This window comes from Sus scrofa, chromosome 9 (genome assembly GCF_000003025.6).
Source record: "Sus scrofa isolate TJ Tabasco breed Duroc chromosome 9, Sscrofa11.1, whole genome shotgun sequence".
Classification (NCBI taxonomy): Eukaryota; Metazoa; Chordata; class Mammalia; order Artiodactyla; family Suidae; genus Sus; species Sus scrofa.
Window position 1 is genome coordinate 123,999,631 of NC_010451.4, and position 20,634 is coordinate 124,020,264.

The window sequence follows — 20,634 nt, forward strand, 5'->3', positions numbered from 1 at the left end:
AAAAATAAATAAAAGAGGAGTAGAGAAAGAGGAGCCAACCAGAGATCAGCAGAGTGAGAGAGTAGAAAAACGAGACGAATGAAATGTCATGAAGCCAGGAAAGATGAGCTTTTGAGAAGGGAGGCTCAAATACCACGGAGAAGTCCACGTGGGTGAACACTGAGATGAAGACGGCAGACCGAATCTCAGGCTGAATTGGCAACCATGGAGAACGTGACTTAGAGCACCGAGTCTCAAACGTTGGGGCGCATGAGAATCCTCTGGAGGGTTTGCTGAAACTCCCACCCCAGCCCCAGAGTTTCAGATTCAGTAGGTCTAGGGTGGGCCTGAGAATTTGCATGTCTAACAAGTTCCCGTTAATGCTGATGTTGCATGTCTAGGACCACGCTTGACAACTACTGACTTAGAGTACTGCTGCCCACACACAGAAAACAGTTTTTGACAGCAAAGGAAACCATCAACAGAATGCAAAGGCAAGCTACTGAATGGGAGAAAACAGTTGCAAATCATATCAGGGGTTAACATCCAAAATATACAAAGAATCCATATACCTCAGCAGTAAAAAACAGTCCAGCTTGAAAATGGGCAGAGGATCTGAACAGACATTTTTTCAAAGAAGATATACAGATGCCCAACAGGTACATGAAAAGATGCTCAATATCACTAATTGGTTTTCACTAATCATCAGGAAAATGCAAGTCAAAACCACAGTGAGCTATCATCTCGTGCCTGTTAGAATGGCTATTATCAAAAAGACAGCAAGCGTTGCCAAGGATGTGAAGAAAAGGAAACTCCCGTGCACTGTCAGTGGGGATATTAACTGGTACAGCTGCTATAGAAAACATTATGGAGGTTCCTCCCAAAATTCAAAATAGAACAACCATAAAATCCAGCAATTCCACTTCTGGGTATTTATCCGAAGGAAATAAAAGATGAACTTGAAAAGGTATCTGCACCTCCATGTTCACTGCAGCATTGTTTGCAATAGCCAAGATGTGGAAACAACTTAAGTGTTCATCATGGGATGAATGGATAAAGAAAGTGTGATATATACATATACAGCTGAATATTATTCAGCTGTGAAAAAGAATGGAAACTTGCCATTTGCAACAACATGGAAGGATCTTAAGGGCATCATACCAAATGAAATAAGTCAGACAGAGAAAGATAAATACCATATGATCTTCCTTACAAATGGACCCCTCAAAAAACAAAAAAGCAAACTCACAGATACAGAGAACAGACTGGTAGTTGCTAGAGGTGGGTGTTAGTGGTTGAGTAAAATGGGTGAAGGTACAAACTTCTAAACAAGCCATGGGATGTAATGTATAGCATGGTGACTAGAGTTAATAATATTGTATTGTTTATTTTAAAATTGCTAAGAGAGTAAGTCTTAAAATTTCCTAAGAAAAAAATTTATAACTGTGTGGTGTTAGATTTATCGTGATCATTTAATAAGACACAGAAATACTGAATCACTACGTTGTACACCCAAAACTAATGTTACATGTCAGTTACATTGCAATAAATTTTTTTAAAAGATGGATCTATTTAACAAAAAGATTAATGAAAGAGTTCATAACCTTCTCAAGACTTTTTTCCTTCTGAATGCCAGATTTTGCATGAATGGGTAGCAATTTATGACAACAATGAATCACATTTTGCATTCAAAAATATAACTTTTCTCTCAAGTGTCCTTTCAGAAAAGTTTCAGTACTACCTTCCACCTGCAAGAGACTCTTGTTTGATTACGCTACACTGATAAATTTCCCTAGGTTATGTGAAATAATCATTTTTATTTTTAAAAATAAAGCTTTTCTTTTTATGGAACACTGGAGTACACGGGGTCCTGGCCCTGCCACTCTGCCCAGATGCTGAAGGAAGGAATATCTGAGCACTTGGCAGTATACACCAGGCAAACAAGTTGGGAAGCTTTGGCTTAGAGGAATGGAACAATGCGGAGATACAGTAACAAAGAGGATGCAAGTAGAGGCTTAGAAAGTACTTGTACGTTGGGGCTTCCTCTCTCTTGCTGCTCTTGGAATCCTGCAGACTCCATGTGAAGAAGCCTCTGCTAGCTTACTCTATGAATAAAAACGTGATCCAGTCAACACTATTGTACCAGCCAAGAGCCAATCAACTGCCAGACATGTGAGTTAGGTCATAGTAGATAATTCAGCCAGGAGCAAACCCAACAGCTGACTGTTGACACATGAGCAAGCCCAACCAAGGTTGGCTAAACCAGCATAAACCAGAAGGATTGTCCAACTGACCCACATGATTCTGAACTAATACATGGTTGTCATTTTAAGCCATTACACTTTTAAGATGTTTTGTTACACAGCAAAAGCTCACCATGGAATAGCCTAGGTTCCAAACCCCTTCTGAGTGCCCTTTTCCTTGCTCGCCAGCCATTTTTAACATATCAACCATCCCAACTTCATTTCCCGTATTAATGAGTAAAACTGACATTGCCAACTAATGAAATCCAGGCTTTTTGAGAAAGGTGATTTGTGTTTGTTTCTTCTGAAACTTTGGTCAACCCTTCTTTGCCTCAGATGGGTTACATTTTTACTTGAATATAATAGGTATGTTAATTTACTTACCTATCACGACACAGTCTATTTATGGAACCCTGCTTTGGAAGTTAATTTTGTGCCAGCTATTTTGCCCACATGTCTAACTGTCCCACCAGAATTGCTTAATCTTAGAGAGAACAGTGCCAGTGTAGCCTTTCAGTGATTTACAGACCAGTACATCACTGCCCAGTAAATTTATAAAATTCCCAGGCAGCAGTCACGGGGTCATCAATCTTTACTTTTCCAAATAAGAACATTAAAAGTGGGTATCTATGATTGCCATTAGTTTATAAAATAATCTTAATGCCAAAAAGGTATGAAGGCATAATCTGAGAATGAAAGCTAATTCTTCCCATGAAAGCTGGGGACCCCTTGCATCCACATTTAGGCACACAGAAATTGATATAAAGAACCATATATATTCATGCACATGCATATGCACAGGTAGGCATGCATGCCTACAAATACTAGATCATGATAGTTTTTTCTCTCATTTTTTTGTGGTTAGTGATAACTTTATCTTTGACTGAAAGCTATAGATGGACTGGATGGGGAACTCCTGGCTTACATCATTGCATACATGAAACAAAACTAGGTAGAATCATAAAAGACCATAATCAGAGAAGGCGTTTGATAAGACCACGTAAGGGATATCTCAGCACTCACAACCTCTGCTAAAGAGATTAGTCCTTTTTCCTACTGACCCTGGAAACATGCCCTGGGGGACATTCAAGGGAGATACATTTGCAGCTCCACAGAAACGGACATGTAATAACTAGCCACACTCACATTTTACAGAGCACTGTGAATGCAAACCAACCTTCCTACCTTTAGCACACTCAGAAGGGTGCAGTTCTTGGAGCTCAGAAACCTCACTGTCGGGAAGTCTACAGGCCATCTGAATTTTGAGCAACTTCATAACTATCGGCAATCACTCCTAAAGAGCTGGAAGAAAGTCCTCACCTGAACAGAGGAGACATTTCCTCATACACACCTAGTCCTTAGATATGAGAGGTCTGGAGATAAATATCACATGCTTAAGATGAATGTTTAGTAAATGGTTTATATACATTCTGTGTCTGGTAGATGTTGAATTTCAAAACTTGTGCAGAATCGTGCCCATATGTCTGCTCACTATGAGTATCAACACCCATATGTAGTGCTCAACATAAAACTTGTTGAAAGGATGATGAATGAACAAATGAAATGTCTACTAGAGAGGGGATTTACCTATTAATTTAATCAATTTATGTTTATTTCACACCTTCCAGGGCCAGAGAGTGTGCTAAGGATACCCATGCTAGGGATACTTCTATAAACAAGACAATTGGAGAGTTCTCTTGTGGCACAATGGGTTAAGGATCTGGCATTGTCATTACAGCAGCTTGGATCACTGCTGTGGCATAGGTTCAATCCCTTCAGGGAACTTCCACATGCCTTAGGGGTAACCAAATTAAAAAAAAAAAAAATTCTTGGTTACTGCTCTAGTTTTCATTCTTCCTACGCTGCCTCTGTCCCTGTGTCAAAACCCACCTAACTTAATAAACAACCAGGCACTCTTGAAGGTAAGTCACAGACATCCCAAGGCCATTCTCAACAATGACGCTCTATGCTCTTCTTTTCTTTTTGAACTGCTATTTCTCCAAACCTAGTCTCTGTCTTATTCTAAACCCTCGGATCTGGTGCCCCAATTTCAATCCTATATTTGGTCTTTGTATCAGTTAGTTATTGCTGTGTAACAAGCCACACAATATCCTAGGGACTTAAAACAATCACCATTTTTCATTGATTATGTACCTGTGAGTCATCTGGCTGATTCTGCTGATCTGGGCCAAGCTTGGCTGATCTTGACTGGGCTGGCTCATGAATCCAAAGTCAACGGCTGGGTCAGCAGAATGCGGCTGGTCAAGGATGATCTAACCAGCATGCCTGGTACTTGAATGTCTTTGGTTAGGGTGACAGGGCACATGTTCCTCATCATCCATCTAGCCCTAGCTGAGCTGTTATGGCAGAGGTAAGGTCCTAAGAAAAAGACCAGAAATGCAAAGACTTCTTGAAGCCCAGCCTTAGCACTGGCACAAACTTACTCTGACATACTTTACTGGTCAAACCAAGTCATATGGCCAGCAGAGATTCAAGAGCTGGATAAATAGACCCCACACTTGATGAGAAGAGATGCAAAGTCACATTATAAAGGCATGAATATAGGAATAGGTAGAGGACTGGGACGATTTTCATGATAAATCTACCACAATCTTGGACCTTTAATTTCTGGAGTTTGAATCTCTCTCTTCTCCCTGATCTCAAACCCAGCTCACTTTTCCGACTTTTCCAATTCTTCTGCCTCAGATAAGAATTTCCACTCAATTTCTAGCCCATTAAGGGGCAACCTCTGAAGCCAGCCCCTTCCTAACAAGAAAGAAACTCAGACTCCTTCCTTGAGTCAGTTCTTATTCTTAAGTAATCCTCCTCTTGTCATGAAAGAAAAAAAAAAAAAAAAAAACCCTTCAGCTATTGCTAAAAATAGTTACCTGAACCAGGCTGAACTCCAGCTGACAACTGTAATCAAAATTCTGATATCCAGAGAGGGCAGACCACATAAGAAGAACCCTTACAAAATGCTACCTTAACAAGGCTTATTCCTTGTTGAATGATAGAAATGAAATACTCTTTCTCAACTCTAAAACACACTTTTTCCCCTCATAGCTTAACACCTCCGTAGCCAAGATGTCTTACAATCAGCCAGTACCTATAATGTGGTAAGACTGGTAACCCCCTCTGACCCCCATCAATGTCCCTCAAAATACAAAGCTGTACTAAAAACGTAATTCCTCTTTCAACTGATGGAATCTTACAACTGAGAAAATGCTATCATGGGTCACCACCCTTCACTGCTTATTAAACTGATCTAAATAAAGTCAGAGAAAAGTAAGGCCTGAGAACTTGTAGGGTTTCCAAAATCCTCAACGTGTTCATGCCTCTAATTCAGGGAATTAGAGGTAATACTGGAAAGGATATCACCAATAACCAATCGTTTTCCTCACTTGATATTTACTAGAATGGCTGATGATCATTGCAAGTGATAGACGTGAAGTCCCTTTGTCTGCCTTCCCCTGCTACCCTTTGGTACAGGAGCTGCAGGACAACAGAATAGAGAAAAATATAAAATCAGGGAGAAGATGCCAAAGCCATGAAAATCTGCAATTGAGCTGATAGCCACTGAATAAGAAGCTGGCATCATCTGGTTATTGCATGGTTTGTTTCTTCGTGGTTTTTTTTTTTTTTTTTTTTTTGTGTGTTCATTATAGGAGTTAAGAGGGCAGCTCTGAAGCCAGACTACCTTGGTTTGAATCCCAACTCCATTACTTAAAGCTGTGTGACTTTAGGGAAGTGACTTAACCCTGCTGGACCTCAGTTTTTAAATCCATAAAACAGGGGAAATAAATGAGTTGATACCTGTACACTTACAGTAAAGTCTGCCACACAGAAATACTCAATAAAGTTATTTATTAATTATTATTATTATTACACTCTACTTGAAATTTACTTGAAGGAAAAAAATGATCCTTTCTCTCTACAAAGCAAAAAGGATAATTCCCTAAAATCCTGGAATAAGCCTAAGTCCCTCCTTGATACAAAATAATTTTTCCCCTAGGATTAAAGCCACATGTACTTTTCCCCAAGACTTCTTTTTGTAGGTGGCAAAAAGTCAGCAATGTTATTTAGGTGAGGATGAACTTGCTAGCAAATTCCTTTTCCAGTGTTCAAAACTGCACCAGTCCTGAAGAGAAAAGGGCAGAGTCACCCCAGCACTTGCCACAGGGAAAGTGGAAAATATTTTACGAAACAGGCTAGACACATACCATATGGCTACGTCCTCAGAAACTCCCATGTAGACCCCTGCCGGGGGGTCCTCTCCCTGTGCTGCGCCTTCCCTAAGTTGGCTTCGTTGCTGCAGGGACCTTGGGACTCCGAGGGTATTCACAGAACCCTGGGGACTGCAACGGGGATGTGGGGAAAGTCCCTGGAGTGGCCTGCATCATGCTGCAGTCTTGGGGCCTTCCTGGCAGGACGGATATATCTACTCCAGGAGCCAAAAGGTCTGGAATCTAGAGAAAGCGGTCCCTTGAGGATTATAATGAATGCTGTGCTCCAGTAGGGCCGGCTCAATTCAGCTGCTTGATTAATGATACATGAGAAGACTCCAGGCAAATTTAATGGGAGAGCAAACCTTTACAGGGTACATGCCCTGGATAAGATCCGGCACCTCACAGCCTACAAAGGAGACTGCAGAGGGGCTTCTAAGACTCCTTCGGAGCTTTGGGCCAAGGGTAAAAACACGTTAAGAGTCTGCCCTGGTCTGAGCATCTGAGTCCTGAGTGTGTACAAGCCCCGAGAGCCAGCCAAGGGGAGAAAGGCCTCCATCTGCTCCTTCCCATCTCTGCTCCAGCAAGGGAGTCCCTCAGCTGCCAGGCCGGTCCAGTCCGGCTATTGGCTGACACATTTCAAAGCTGTTCTCAAAGGCTTTGATGAACAGGCTGTTGCTGGGCAGCAGCTGAAGCCATTTGCCCTGGAAAATGGAAGGAAGCAGGTGTAACCACTCACCCCAACCTGACCCCCCAAACAAGCCCCCACATACACTCCACAAATCACCAGGTTACTTTGTTGCCTGTGTATTTTAATGAGCACACCAATCTGACCCCTTAGCATTTCTGTCCCAAAACCTAACCAGGAGCATCATTCTTCTTGGCTTCCCTTTTGAGAGAAAGAAGTGCCAGTCCAAGGAGGTACTCTAGCCGAGACCCCAGGTTCCTCCTCAGGCTGACTCTGCCTGCAGAAGATGCAGGATGTACCTCACACTCGCTAATTTCCATAGGCTTCCTGAAATGGCAAAGTTCCTGGATCTCAGAAAGACTGAATACTCTTTACTAGATTTCTCATTTTATTAAGTACAAAAAACTGAAAGAGCACGTTACTTAAAAATTAATGAAATCTCTAATTTTTGCAAACTGATGAAATCTGTGTTTGCAAGTATGTAGAATTTAATATTTAGCATTTGAAAGTACTCTTCTGCAGTCATCTGCTTTGATCGCCAAAACAATCTAGTGGGCTGAACCTTGAGGATATTGAGACACCAGAAGAAAACTAAACTATCTAGGATTTATTGTGAATGATTTAGCAGAGCTGGGATTCATGTTCAAGTTTTCCCAATCCCAGTCAAATATTCTTTCCAAGTTTCCCAATTCTAATAAAGAAATTACACGTATAGTGAATTATTATCAGAAATATATATAGGAGGTATATATATATATATAGGAGTCATATAGGAGTTCCTGTCATGGCGCAGCGGAAACAAATCCAACTAGGAACCATGAGGTTATGGGTTCGATCCCTGGCCTCGGTGAATGGGTTAAAAATCTGGCGTTGCCATGAGCTGTGGTGTAGGTCACAGACGCGGCTCGGATCTGGCATTGCTGTGGCTCTGGTATAGGCTGGGGCAACAGCTCCGATTGGACCCCTAGCCTGGGAACCTCCATATGCCGAGGGTGCAGCCCTAAAAGGACAAAAGACAACAACAAAAAAAGACAAAAAATAATTTGTCATATAAATGTACTCAATATATTTGTCATTTTCTTTTTTTTAATGAGATTTTTAAAAATTATAGTTGATTTACAGTGTTGTGTCCATTTCTGCTGTACAGCATAGTGACCTGGTCATACATATTTATACATGTTCTTTTTCTCATACTATCTTCCATCATGTTCTATCCCAGTAGATTGGATAGAGTTCCCTGCGCTATACAGTCGGACCTCATTGCTTCTCCATTCTAAATCTAATAGTTTGCATCTACCAACCCCAACTCTGAGTCCTTCCCACTCCCTCCCCAATCCCGGTCACGTTTTCCTGAAAACCTGTTAAGTATGTCCAACATGACACTCAGGCCTCTTCTTCCCTGACCTGTTTCTCTGTCCCAAATAAGGTAAATGTGAAATTGGAGGCATGGAGTAGAATAGTGGAAGTTTTGAGGTGATGGACAAAAAGCAACCATTGCATGTCTTTGAGCAGAATTATGACATCCTAACAGCTGCATTTTAGGAAACTTCATCCAGGGGCAAGGTGTCAGACTCAGAAGAAAAGGCAGAGCCAAGTTATCACTTCACTTGGGCTATATTCTAATCGTCCCTTGGGACAAATGCAACTTTTTGTCCCTCCCAGCACACCATACAGGAGGTTCCTGCAATGCTGACATTGGAGGTGGTGGCTGCTGCTGGGAGGAACTAAGACTACAGGACTGACCTCAAGATGATTTTTTAGATGCATCTTTCATATTCCACAACCTGGAAAATCGAATGGTACTTACAAAGGATCTTGACTTCCAGCTGGGGATAGGGCAAAATCTAGATAAAATCAGGAAGCAGGACCCTCTATCTAAAGAGGCAGAGGAAGGGAGTTCCTGTTGTGGCTCAGCAGAAAGAAACCCAACTAGTATCCAAGAGGATGCAGGTTCGATCCCTGACCTCACTCAGTGGGTTAAGGATCCGGCATTGCTGTGAGCTGTGGTGTAGGTCACAGATGCCACTCAGATCTGACATTGCTGTGGCTATGGCTCAGGCCAGCAGCTGAGGCCCTGATTCAACCCTAGCCTGGGAACTTCCATATGCCATGGGTGCATCCCTAAAAATACACAAAATTAAATAAAATGAAATAAAGAGGCAGAGGCGGGAAGTTCCCTCGTGGCTCAGTAGGTTAAGGATCTGGTATTGTCACGGCTGTGGCTCAGGTTTGATCCCTGGCCCGGGAACTTCCACATGCTACAGGCACAGTCAAAAATAAATAAATAAGTAAATAAATAAAGAGACAAAGTTCGGAATCCTGTCAACCTTTGAGCTGAAGCTGTCATCAACTCTTAAATCTTTCCTCATCCCTACTGGCTTCTCTGCTTTTAAAGCTCATGCCTTATATTGCATATACTTGTTAACAAAGGGATCAATCAGCTAACCCAGGGAACGGTTAAAAGTCCAAGCTTAAGTAAAATCCTAAGTAAAATTAAAACATTATCTGTGACTTCCTAAATGTTAGATTTGCCCAGTGACTCCCGAAAGAAATTCAATTCTTCAACTTTGTTAACATAACCCCTAAGTGATAATAAAGATGGGAATTTCAGTCCATGTCAAAGGACTGGATCACCAGGAGATGACCTAATGTTTTGAGGGAGATTAGAAAATTTTGTCTTTTGATTTATACCAAATAGGTCCCCCTCCTAAGATACATCACGGTCCACTAATTTCAAGTATATGGGCAGTGAGTCCCCTCTGATATATGGAGTGCACCAGGTTGGTCCCAGAATGTGCTGGCCAATGGCAGAAGGGCAGGAGCTATTGTTTCCAGCAAGTTCATTCATGCACATTCACTCATTCGCTCTGAGCAGCTGCTATGTGCCACGCCCTCTGCAACGCAGGACAAGAGAGCAGGTTCCGCATGGTCCAGGCTGAGTATACAATTCCAAGGCAGAGCCCCGACCTAAATTTTGCCAAGATTCCCTTGCCCTCCAGGCTTCAATCTCTACCAACTACCCTCTGAAGGGGAAGGAGCACTTTCTCCCGCAACCCAGGTTTCTGGGAGAGATGCCTGTGCGGTAGCAAAAGCGATAAGCCAACACTGCTCCCTGGGGGCTGGGAAAATTCTATCCTCCCCAGAGGAGACGACACTAATCTGAATAACAAATTGCTCTGGACTCACAAAGCCCACCTGCCATCCACTCCCCTGCCCCATCCCTGAGCGGACAGCAAATAGAATTAGAGCTAGTGGAGGGGTGGCCTAAATTGGCATAGGCTTCAGCTAAGAAAAATACTATCCCTTTTGGTTTTGTGTCTTCAACTCACCACAACTCCAGGGGTTTTCTAACTTTATTTTCTCCTGATGCATGCTCGCTATATCCTCGCATCCTTTTCTTTGATTCTAAAGTGGAAATGCATAACCAATATCAGCCCTAACCTGATTATCTGTAAAAATTGGGCCAGTACAGGGTCGGGGATAATAACTGCGGACAATTCTGAAAAACCATTTAAATTTGCCTTTGGCCTACATTTGTTTGGATGTGTGCATTCTGAAGTCGATTTACCTTCCTAATTATGTTTTGTTTGCATTTCCTCACCACACATTGACTGGGAAGGCAGGGAGGGGTGCATGGAGTGGGCTGAGTGTTGGAAAAAAAGCTGATTTGAGATTAAAAGTTGTAGGAGTTAAGCTACCAATTGCATCATTCATTTGAGAAATGTTTATTGAACAGCAACAAATGGTGCAGCACGGCACTTGGCTTTGTGGGAGGTGGAAAGTAGGAATGAGATACAAGGTTTGCCTTGAAGTTTGCCACCTTCTGAGTAAGTGTATCTCCACACTTGGTGATCATACAATGAAGATTTCACTACGGCTTTAAATACGAGCCTAAAATGCATTGTTTTTAACCCAAATACCAGCAGAATGTAACGTGGCTTTGTGTTTCGTTTTACGATGAAGTTAATTCCTTTTTTAAAAATTGAATTTCATTGGAGTATAATTGACTTACAATGTTGTCTTTGTTTCAGGTGTACAGCGAAGTGACTCATCATACATACAAACTAGCCATTCTTTTTTCCCATATAGGGTATTACAAACTATTGAGTAGGTTCTCGTTTATCATCAATTTTATAAGCAGTGTGTATATGGCTTTAGCTCTGATGGGACTCAGATAAAAAGGGATTTCTCCAGTCACCATTTGTCTGTGTTTCTCTGCTTGTAAAAAATGCACGTTTCTCAGCTTGCAGAAAATAGCAGAGGCATCACTTCCCAGGGTACGCGCGCCTTCATGCTAATGGGTTGGAGAGGTTTCCCCCGAGACGGCATGTCTGAATTTACTGATGAGTTAATCACTGAGGAAGCAAATACTCCAATGTCTCACGTGTCCTCAGTTCAACCATTTCCAGGCAAGTCCGTCACAGTCTGCCTCTGGGTTTACATCGCTATGTCTGGAATCTGTGACACTGTCCCTCAGAGGGCAGGAGCCTTTCCCAGTTCAGTCATCCCTGGAAGAGAAGTGTGCCAACCTGGAAGAAGCAGGTGATGGGGCAAGAGCCACGTTGGACCCCTACTGAAGTGGGACAGAGGGGTAGCTCCATAACACTAACCCTTCCCCCAGAGTCTCCTACTAAAACGGGTCCCTTTCTGCTCCCTCGCTGCTGTTTACACCACGCAAGAGGAATTGGTAGGTGGATTATGTCTGTGCTGCTGCTGGGTGTGAATCCCAGTCCCAGCCTTACTGCCTGCACTCCTGGGAGAGCGCCTGGGCCCCATGCTGTCCTTGGTATGTTGTGGAAGAGAGGGTGGCCTCATGCTGGGGGTGAGCGAGGCAGCCTCAGAAGGCACCTCCAGCTGGGCTGTCCAAGGGCTGACCTGGTCATTATCGGCACCATCTCAAAGGTGCTGACTACACAGGCTCCTCGCACGCAGGCAAGGCAGGTGCCTCCTCACTGCAGGGGACCTAGGAAATCAATAAGCTCCTTCCAGAGGTCAAACAACACAGTAGTAAAATAAGTATTATTATGTGAAATGATGCATACATTATGTGTTTTCTTACTCTGTATCAGTTTTTTTTTTCCCCAAAAAAAGAACCTTCTATTTGGGATACTCAACATTGCTATAGATGGGCATGAAGCAAAAGCCTCAGAAATGACCCCTCAATGTCCCTTGAATCAATACTAAGGTAAGAGTAAATATTTGCATCATGAACAAGCAAGTGACCACATAAACAAAAGGACAAAGGATGTCGAGGGTAAATTTCCTTTTAAAACAAGATTGTGTGACAGGGACCTATATCCAGTCTCCTGGATAGACCATAATGGAAGATAATATAAGAAAGCAAATGTGCATGGGCGTGCGCGCGCGTGTGTGTGTGTGTGTGTGTGTGTGTGTGTGATGACTGGGTCACTTTGCTGTACAGCAAAAATTGGCACAACACTGTAAATCAACTATACTTCAATAAAAATCACTAAATAAATACAGCTAATCCCTCGCTTCAAACAAAACAAAACAAAAAAACAGGTCTACGTAGGGGGAGCCGAGGGACCTTTCAATTCTCGCCAGGGGTTTCAAGTTCCCAGAAATGCCTCTTGTAAGCATTGCTCAGCAAGGGAAAAGCAGCCATCTACTTTTATAGCTTTTCCTATAACTGAAGAGTTTTAGGATCAAGTTGGGGAGAGAGCACCCCAGTGTCCTCAAGGAACTGTTCAAAGTATGCCTTGTAAATACTCTGACTCCCCTGTACCACTGGTACCAACCATGCTACCAGCTAAAGTGAGCAGATGGAGATTTGAACATCAAGACTGAGGTAATTAACCACCCAAGTAGGAAGACCTGTACCCCAGAGTGCCTTCCCCACTCTTAAAATGAATGCAGCGGTTTATTATTCTATATCAAAAACCAAATTCCCCTGGAGTTCCCATTGTGGCTCATCAGAGGTTAAGAACCCGATACACAGCCTGTGAGGATGTGGGTTCAATCCCTGGCCTCACTCAGTGGGTTAAGGATCCGGTGTTGCCGAAAGATGGGGCATAAGTTGCAGATGCAGCTTAGATCTGGCATTGCCATGCCTGTGGCATAAGTCTCAGCTGCAGCTCCAATTTGACCCCTAGCCTGGGAACTTCCATATGCTGCAAATGCAGCCATAAAAAGAAAAGAAAAAGAAAAATCCCCCGAAAAGGTAATACTTGAGACTGTCCGTCATATACATCTCTGTGTGAATTTGTTTCAGATCCTCTTCTTAAACCAGGTATTGATAAGAAGAAAAGCTCATGACAAGCCCACATGGCTTGGAAGATACTGCTGTCATAAAGGTGTCCCAAGGAAGAAGGCTGGGCTTGCTCTGCTCGGAGCTGGCCCAGCGAGGCACATGGCCTCCTGCCCACCAAAAACAATGCAGCCACTGCGGCTTCAGCCAGCTTTCTAAGAACATTGGCCATTCAAGCTTGGCTTTGAACAGGTTAAGAACAAAGCCAGGCAGGGTGTGTGCCCAGAAGCATCAAGAATTTGACTTTAATATTTTCAGCCCTCCTTATTCCCTTTCCTGTCCTCCCTCTTTCCCTCCATCACCACCAGGATAACTATTCTAATAACCCTGTCCCTTAGGACCAGATGATCTCATGCTGTGGCTGGGAAGAGTCCAAGGGCAGAAGCACCTAAGACAACTATCTGGGCATCATCATCATCAATGAGTAACACGGTGCTAGGCTTTTTATGTGGATTATTTCTTTTCATCATCACAACCACCTATAAAGTAAAGTTTCTCGTATTGTACAATGCTAAAGCTAAGCCTTAGAGAGGTTCAGCCAAGATCACATGGCTTGTAAGTAATGCAGCCAGAATTTAACACAGGCAAGTCTAACTCCAGCATCAGCAACCCTCAGGAAGAAGGGCGACTTTGGAGTGATCAATCACAGGAGCTTGGGACTCTGTCCGTCTTCCACTCTGGCCTCATCCCTGCAAAAAGCACTTTTGCCCACACTACCTCTCAGGCGGTTTCCAGAAAGGAAACCCTGGCCTGGGCCCCAAGGTGTCCTTCAAGGAGATGTGTGAAGGAGATTCAGACCTGGCTCCCAGCCGCTGTCAGCCCTGTGCTGAAAAGCAGCCATCTCCACGGAGGCATACCTGGGCTCCCCCACCCCTGAGATGAAGACTCAGACATCGGGTTTGAAGCCATCCATGGACTGACAGCACAATACCCATGACTTTCACAGTATGTGTCTTTCAGCGGCAGAAATAAGGGCAGGGTAATTTTAGCTCTGCGTGTCTTAGCACGGCTCTGGCTCTCCTGCCACCAGACTGGTTCCCGACAGAGGTCCATTGTGTCCTTCTGCGCCAAGACCCCAGACCCTGCTAGAACCGCAGATCACAAGCTCTGGGGAGTAGTTGGGGCCCCAGGGGAACAGGGCTCGGGGCTACCAGCGTTCCCGCCCCACGCCCCAGACTGTGTGTCAGCAGGAACCCACTTCCTCTCTGGCCACAGGCCTAAAGTGATGACCTCTGAAGATCCAAGAGACACTGCTGCTCCCAGAATCTGCTCGCTGATGCGCGGCTCCCCTAAGCAGCACTACGCAGGCTGAGCACGGGGGAGGGAAGGCTCCCCTGTGCGGGATGCTGGGACGGCCAGCATCCTTTGACCTAGAAAGAAAGCGTGACCTCACCATACTCCTTCTTCTCCTCCTTTCTTTCTGGGATTTTAGTGGCTCTTCTTTTCCTGAATTTCCTCCTATTTCTGCAGATGGGCTTTTACATATGTGTAGAGGTTTTTTTTTTTTTTATCCTTTATAGGGTATTGTCCACTTTTCTCTCACTTCCCTAATTTTATGGGTCTTATATTTCGGTGGGAAAACCTAGGATCTCATCATTTCCACTCAAACCAATTTTGCTCTTCTCAGCTCTTCTCTCTTTGCTCACCAAAGGCCAGGCATAAGTGAGAGAAAAGACTCTGAGGTATGAAGTATATACTCATGCGTGTGAGCCAGCTGAAGGCAATGACCTTTCCATCTCTAACTCTGGTCTCCACATCAGTGTAGCTCCTCACACCTAACTACGTTTAGAACCCAGGGACCGCATTTCCTTAGCACTTGGTGAGCTATAAATTACTCCCTAGGGCCAGGGACAGGATGACATAACATGGGATGACCGGGCACTGGCCCTGGAAACCCTATCTCACGGGCACTCCCCTGCCTGCCTGGGATTTAAAGTTCTGACAAGCTACCTATTCCCTGTCTTTAAGAAAAAGATGCTGCGTTGCAAACTATTGTCAAGTTAATTCTTATTTTTTAATCTCACCACTGACCCTTACTTGCTCTGTGAGCTCAGGCAACATCTACATCCTTTTGCCTCAGTTTCCTCATCTTTAAAATAAAGATAACAAAAATCAGGGCTCTCTCAGGGTCATTGTATCAAATCAAGATGAAACACCTACAGCAAGAGAATCCAACTCTGGATAGCTTAACCAACAAGAGCGCCCCAGGCTCAAGAGAAGAAAAAGGAAAAAATAAAAAACAAAAAAAAACAAAATCCACGAATGCTCAGGTCCCAGGAAAGGCAGAGAAACACCAAGATTTCAGGTAACAGAAATGAATGATTTCCTCAGGGCAGCCCTGCTGGATTCACATTGCTCCCACCTTGTTTCCTTCAACCCAAGGATCCTATTTCCGAGAGATTTTCTGATCGGTCTAGCACAGGTCAGACACCCATCCACAGAATGTGGATTTCCAGGTGTGGTAGAGAGAAAGCCTAAAATGAGGATCCAGTATCATGTGTGCCTTGACATCTGGGAAAAACTGGAAGGGCTCGAACAGCCTACCCACACATTCTCCCCCTCAATGCTCCTGCAAACAGGGCCCCTTCGCCAACGACCCTCCTCATCAGTCGGGCCACGTGCAAGTCCTGCCTAACCCTGAATAGCTGGTTTCCTGTCCCCGCCAGCTCATGGAGTTATTGAAACAACCCAATCACATCCTCACGTGGGAACCAGGGGGTACCCTGCCCCTTGATACTACAATGTTTGTCCCCCACAGCCCCTTACTTGCTGACTCACTTCCCCAGGGAAGTGAGTACGACTCTGGTATTGCCTCTTCCAGGCTGTGTGCACATGGGACTGATAAACTGCTGTCCACCTCATCTGTCCAGTGTCAGAGACCAGTGTCCATTCACCCCCCTAATCCTACAGAGGGAATCCCTCCCTCCTCAGTGGAGTGAAGAGGAGGTCAATGAAACAGACCCCTAAGAATACACGTTCCAGAGGATGGGTAGGTCGCAAAAGGAAGATCAAGTGCCGTTAAAAGCGACAAGGAGGAAGGCAGGTCCAGCAAAAACAGTAGGTGCCCAAAATAAAATGAAGAGTGCTTAACACCGGGCCTGAACACCAGGAAGTGATCCCTAAAATGTAGGTAATCGTAATATTATTTCCACATTGTCAATGAACTTGACAGAGTCTCTGAAAAGAAATCCCCCACTGTTAATGGAGAATTCTCTGCCCCCTTCTCCAGCCCTGTTCCCAGCACTTCATGGCAGTACAGGGCAATAGGCATCAAAAAGCCAAAAGCATTGTGAAGGCAACCTTGGGACAGGTGTGGGTCCCCAAGCAGGCAGTGAAAGACACTGGCACACACCCCTATGTGGGATCCCTCGGCTGAGTACTCGGATGAGGCATTAGCTGTGCATCACGTAAGAATGTTGGTCTGCAGGTCAGGTCACGGTCAGCCCAGCATGCATCTGGCTGGAAGCAAGCAGGTGATGAGCTAGGAGCCCCCTGCAGAGGAGAGCCACTCCCCTGATTGTTTACCTCATTCAGGCAAAAGGAACTCTATATAAAAACACTCTTTCTGGCAAGATTTGGCCCTCTGAGCAGAATGCATGGCTGCAGCATGATGATACAGCCCCTGACCCCAAACATCAACATTTTGCCTATCATTCTGCCACCTAAATGTCACTCTTCCAGTTTCCTAGAGTCCTTTTCAAAATAACACAGGTCCCACCTTTCTAGTAAATACTTCACCTTTGCAGAGGTTTGCTCTCCTTAAGCTAAGAACCGAAATAGGACAGAGGCTGGGTACCTGACTGGAAGCAGAACACCTGACTAGGACAAGACCCAGGAGGGAGGAAAGGAGGACTGAGCAGTGGCTGGGGACATACACCAGTGACAAATATCAAGACAGCTACTCAGTGGACCAGGGTCAGCCAGCCTTGGCCCCACCTTGAGCTGTGGGACCATCCAGCTAAGTGACAGCCTTAGCCTGGCTTCACCATAACCTCTGTATGCCAAGCTCTTGGCATCTGTATCAATAACCAGGGATGTGCCGGCCCCAGATGGTGGCCAAATTCCAAAAATCCTCAGATGCTGCATAGGATCTCGGCTCCCTAAGCACCAGGAAGTTCCTAACTTGGGCTTTCCACCATGCCAATCCCTATTTTCCTCCTTTGCTTTCAGTAACCCTAACAATTCTCATCTGTGTTATGTTTAGAAATCAAAATTCTTAAGTAGCTGCAAGAACAGCTCTCTGCTGTTTCAAAGTGCAGAGAACAACAGCAGTAAAGGCAACAATTAAAAACCTTATGAAATGCTAGGCATTGGATAAATATTATCTTCTTTATTCCCCTACAAAGACCATGCAAGTTGGGCTCCGAGCTTCCCAGTAAACAGGTGAGTCTGGGATCTTAAAGGACTTGTCCAAGGTGGCACAGATGAGTCAGTGGCAGAGCTGGGCCTGAAAGCTAACTGAAAAGCCTCAGACACACCCGTTGCCCCTTGAAAGGGGTGCTGAATTACTCTCACGTGCTAATCATGCTGGGAAGGCTAACTGTACACCCATGAAGGATCCAGGAAAACATGAGAAGCATTTCCCGAAATTTTAACTCAGGCGTTTAGAATGTAAACTACTTGGATGTCAGGGCATGGCCACAGCTGATTTTATTACTCAGGTCTCAGAGAGCCAGACCCTGCCCCAGACACTAACTAAATAAATGTACCTTGTTGTGTCTGAATCCTACCAGGAAATCCTGCTATCTTTTCAGTCTGTCTCTAGAGTCCCTATTGATACATCTCTTCAGCGTGTTTGCACAGCTCCCACGGCTAGAACATAAAAATGTCCCTGGCTTGGAACACCATGCAAACCGCATTTACACCTTTTGAAAATGTGGGCATCCTTTAAAAATACCCACATTTTACAATAAACAATACCACTTAGGATATCCAACACAGAAGAATCCTTTTCCTTCTGTTCTTCTATTGTAGTCATGGAGACTTCAAATTTGGTTGAAATGAACAGATAAAATTAAAACCTGCACCAAAAAGTTGGTGTCGGAGCAAGTAAGAGTGACAGTTGATATTTCAGTGGTTTTGCATCTGAGGAAATCAGTTATTCTACAGACATCACTTCATTCTGACCACTCGCCGAGGGAGGAAATGGACAGGTACTCCCGGCCTCTCAAGACCCTCATGGAAAAAAGCAGCTGAAACAAATAATTGCATCTGGCCAGTTACTGGCATCAGACGGGTCAAACGAGTTGCCTGACATTAATGTTTTAATCAGTCAACTCAGCCACATTGATCTGTACAGACAAGAATGGCCAAGTTTACCAACAAGCCATGGAGAAGAGCTAAGAATAAATCTCAGGTCACTCCTTGGAATGTGCCACTTTAACAAAACATTTCCCTGCCCCGCTGGCCGCTGTTCACCGTGATGGCTGCAGGGTCCTACATCTCTGCCCACTGTACCAGAGGTTGTCTCTAATACATATCTGGTCATCTGACTCCCAGTGGCTCTGGGATGGACTTGAAACTCTTCCTGATGACACAAGAACCTTCCTGATCTGACCTCTTGCCTATTTCCTGCCCCATCTCTCACTTCCCACCTCCACGGCCAGGCTGTAGTTGTAAGAAGCTATTGGTGACTAGCAGGTATTTAAATATCCCAGGCTGGCATTCCTGCTGTGTCTCAGTGGGTTAAGGACTTGACTGGTCTCTTTGAGGATGTGGATTTGATCCCTGGCTTCCCTCAGTGGGTTAAAGATTGCCACAAACTTTGGCCTAGGTCACAGATAAGGCTTGGATCTGGTGTTGCCACGTCTGTGGCATAGGCCAGCAGCTCCAGCTCCAATTGGACCCCTAGCCTAGGAACTTCCATATGCCACAGGAGCAGCAGTCAAAAGAAAAAATACATATTCCAGGCTGTCACCTGGCCATACCATCTCTCCTAGCCACACACATACACCCCAACCTCAACTCACCATTGCCTATTTGAAAACAACCAATTATCTCTCCTTCCTTACTTTTTTTATTACCAAAAAAGTACACAGAAAATATGGTAAATACAGAAAAACAGAAACATGCAAACTAAAAGTATATACAGAAAAACAGAAACATGCAAACTAAAAGTATATATAATCCCATTACCCAGAGATAACGTCCTTTAGCATTTCGGTATATTCCTTATAAATTCTTTACATGGACAGAGCCAGACATTTTCTACCAGACCAGTTTGGATTCTGAGACTCAACTCTAGTGCCACTTCCTGTGAGATGATTTTTCTAACCTTTTCTCCCCCTCATCCTCCCAAACTGAATCATCCTCTCTCCCACTCACCCTTCAGGTCTCAGTTTAAATGTCACATTCTCAGACAGTCCTTTCCTGACCACCCCCCCAAAGTAAATTCTATCACCCCACTTACTCTCTCTGATGGCACGTTATCTGAATTACAGTGGTGCATTTATTTGTGTGTTCATACTCATATCTTTCCCACGTGATTGCTAACTCCAGGAAAGTAGGGACCATAGCTGGTCACGCTTATCACCACACCCCAAAGCCTGCAACAGCATCTGGTGTCATCAAACACACAATGAACATGTATTTAATAACTGAACCGGACGGCAGCTCCCTTCTTCATACCCCCACTAACACCTTACCTATCTCTACCGTGTCACTTACATATTTTATTATACCAGGTGCTCACCACTTTTTTTGGTCTTTTCTTAGGGCCACACCCACAGCATATGGAAGTTCCCAGGCTGAGGGTTGAATCTGAGCTGAGGCTGCCAGCCTACACCACAGCCACAGCAACATGGGTTCCAAGCCGCACCTGAGACCTACACCACAGTTCATGGCAATGCCGGATTCCTAACCCACTGAGCGAGGCCAGGGATTGAACCTGCGTCCTCATGGATACAGGAGGCAGATTCGTTTTCCCTGAGCCAGGGTGGGAACTTCCACCACTTAACTGTATGCTCCTAGAAGGCAAAGACTGGTTTTACGACTTCAGTTTTACATATGAAGCCATAATGACATCCCTTTAACACAGTGTCCTGCCTATGATATATTTGATTCTTTCAATTGATTCAAAAAATGAATGAAGGAATTGCTCTATGGGCAAGACAGCTTGCCAGTGACACCCTTATAAAGGATTTACAGAAGAAATCCTTTATTCTTAGGCAAATCCTTTATTCCTGATTTTACTTAATAACAGTTTCCACACAATACCAAAATATTGTGGAAAAG

At 44.2% G+C, this 20,634-nt stretch overlaps 1 protein-coding gene across 7 annotated transcripts in view; it reads right to left on the reverse strand.

Annotated features, from left to right (window-relative positions):
- The window catches only part of RGS8 (regulator of G protein signaling 8), a 116,207-nt gene that overhangs the window by 61,910 nt on the left and 33,663 nt on the right, over positions 1 to 20,634 (reverse strand). For 4 of the 7 annotated variants that reach the window (XM_021063775.1, XM_021063768.1, XM_021063767.1 and 1 more), the window contains one exon: positions 4,377 to 4,601. The exons of 2 other annotated variants lie outside the window; for them this stretch is intronic. The gene's annotated coding sequence lies outside the window, so the exon portion shown is untranslated. Of the gene's footprint in view, positions 1 to 4,376; positions 5,066 to 20,634 lie in introns of those variants that run through there. One more of the 7 variants, XM_021063771.1, reaches the window with a different exon arrangement.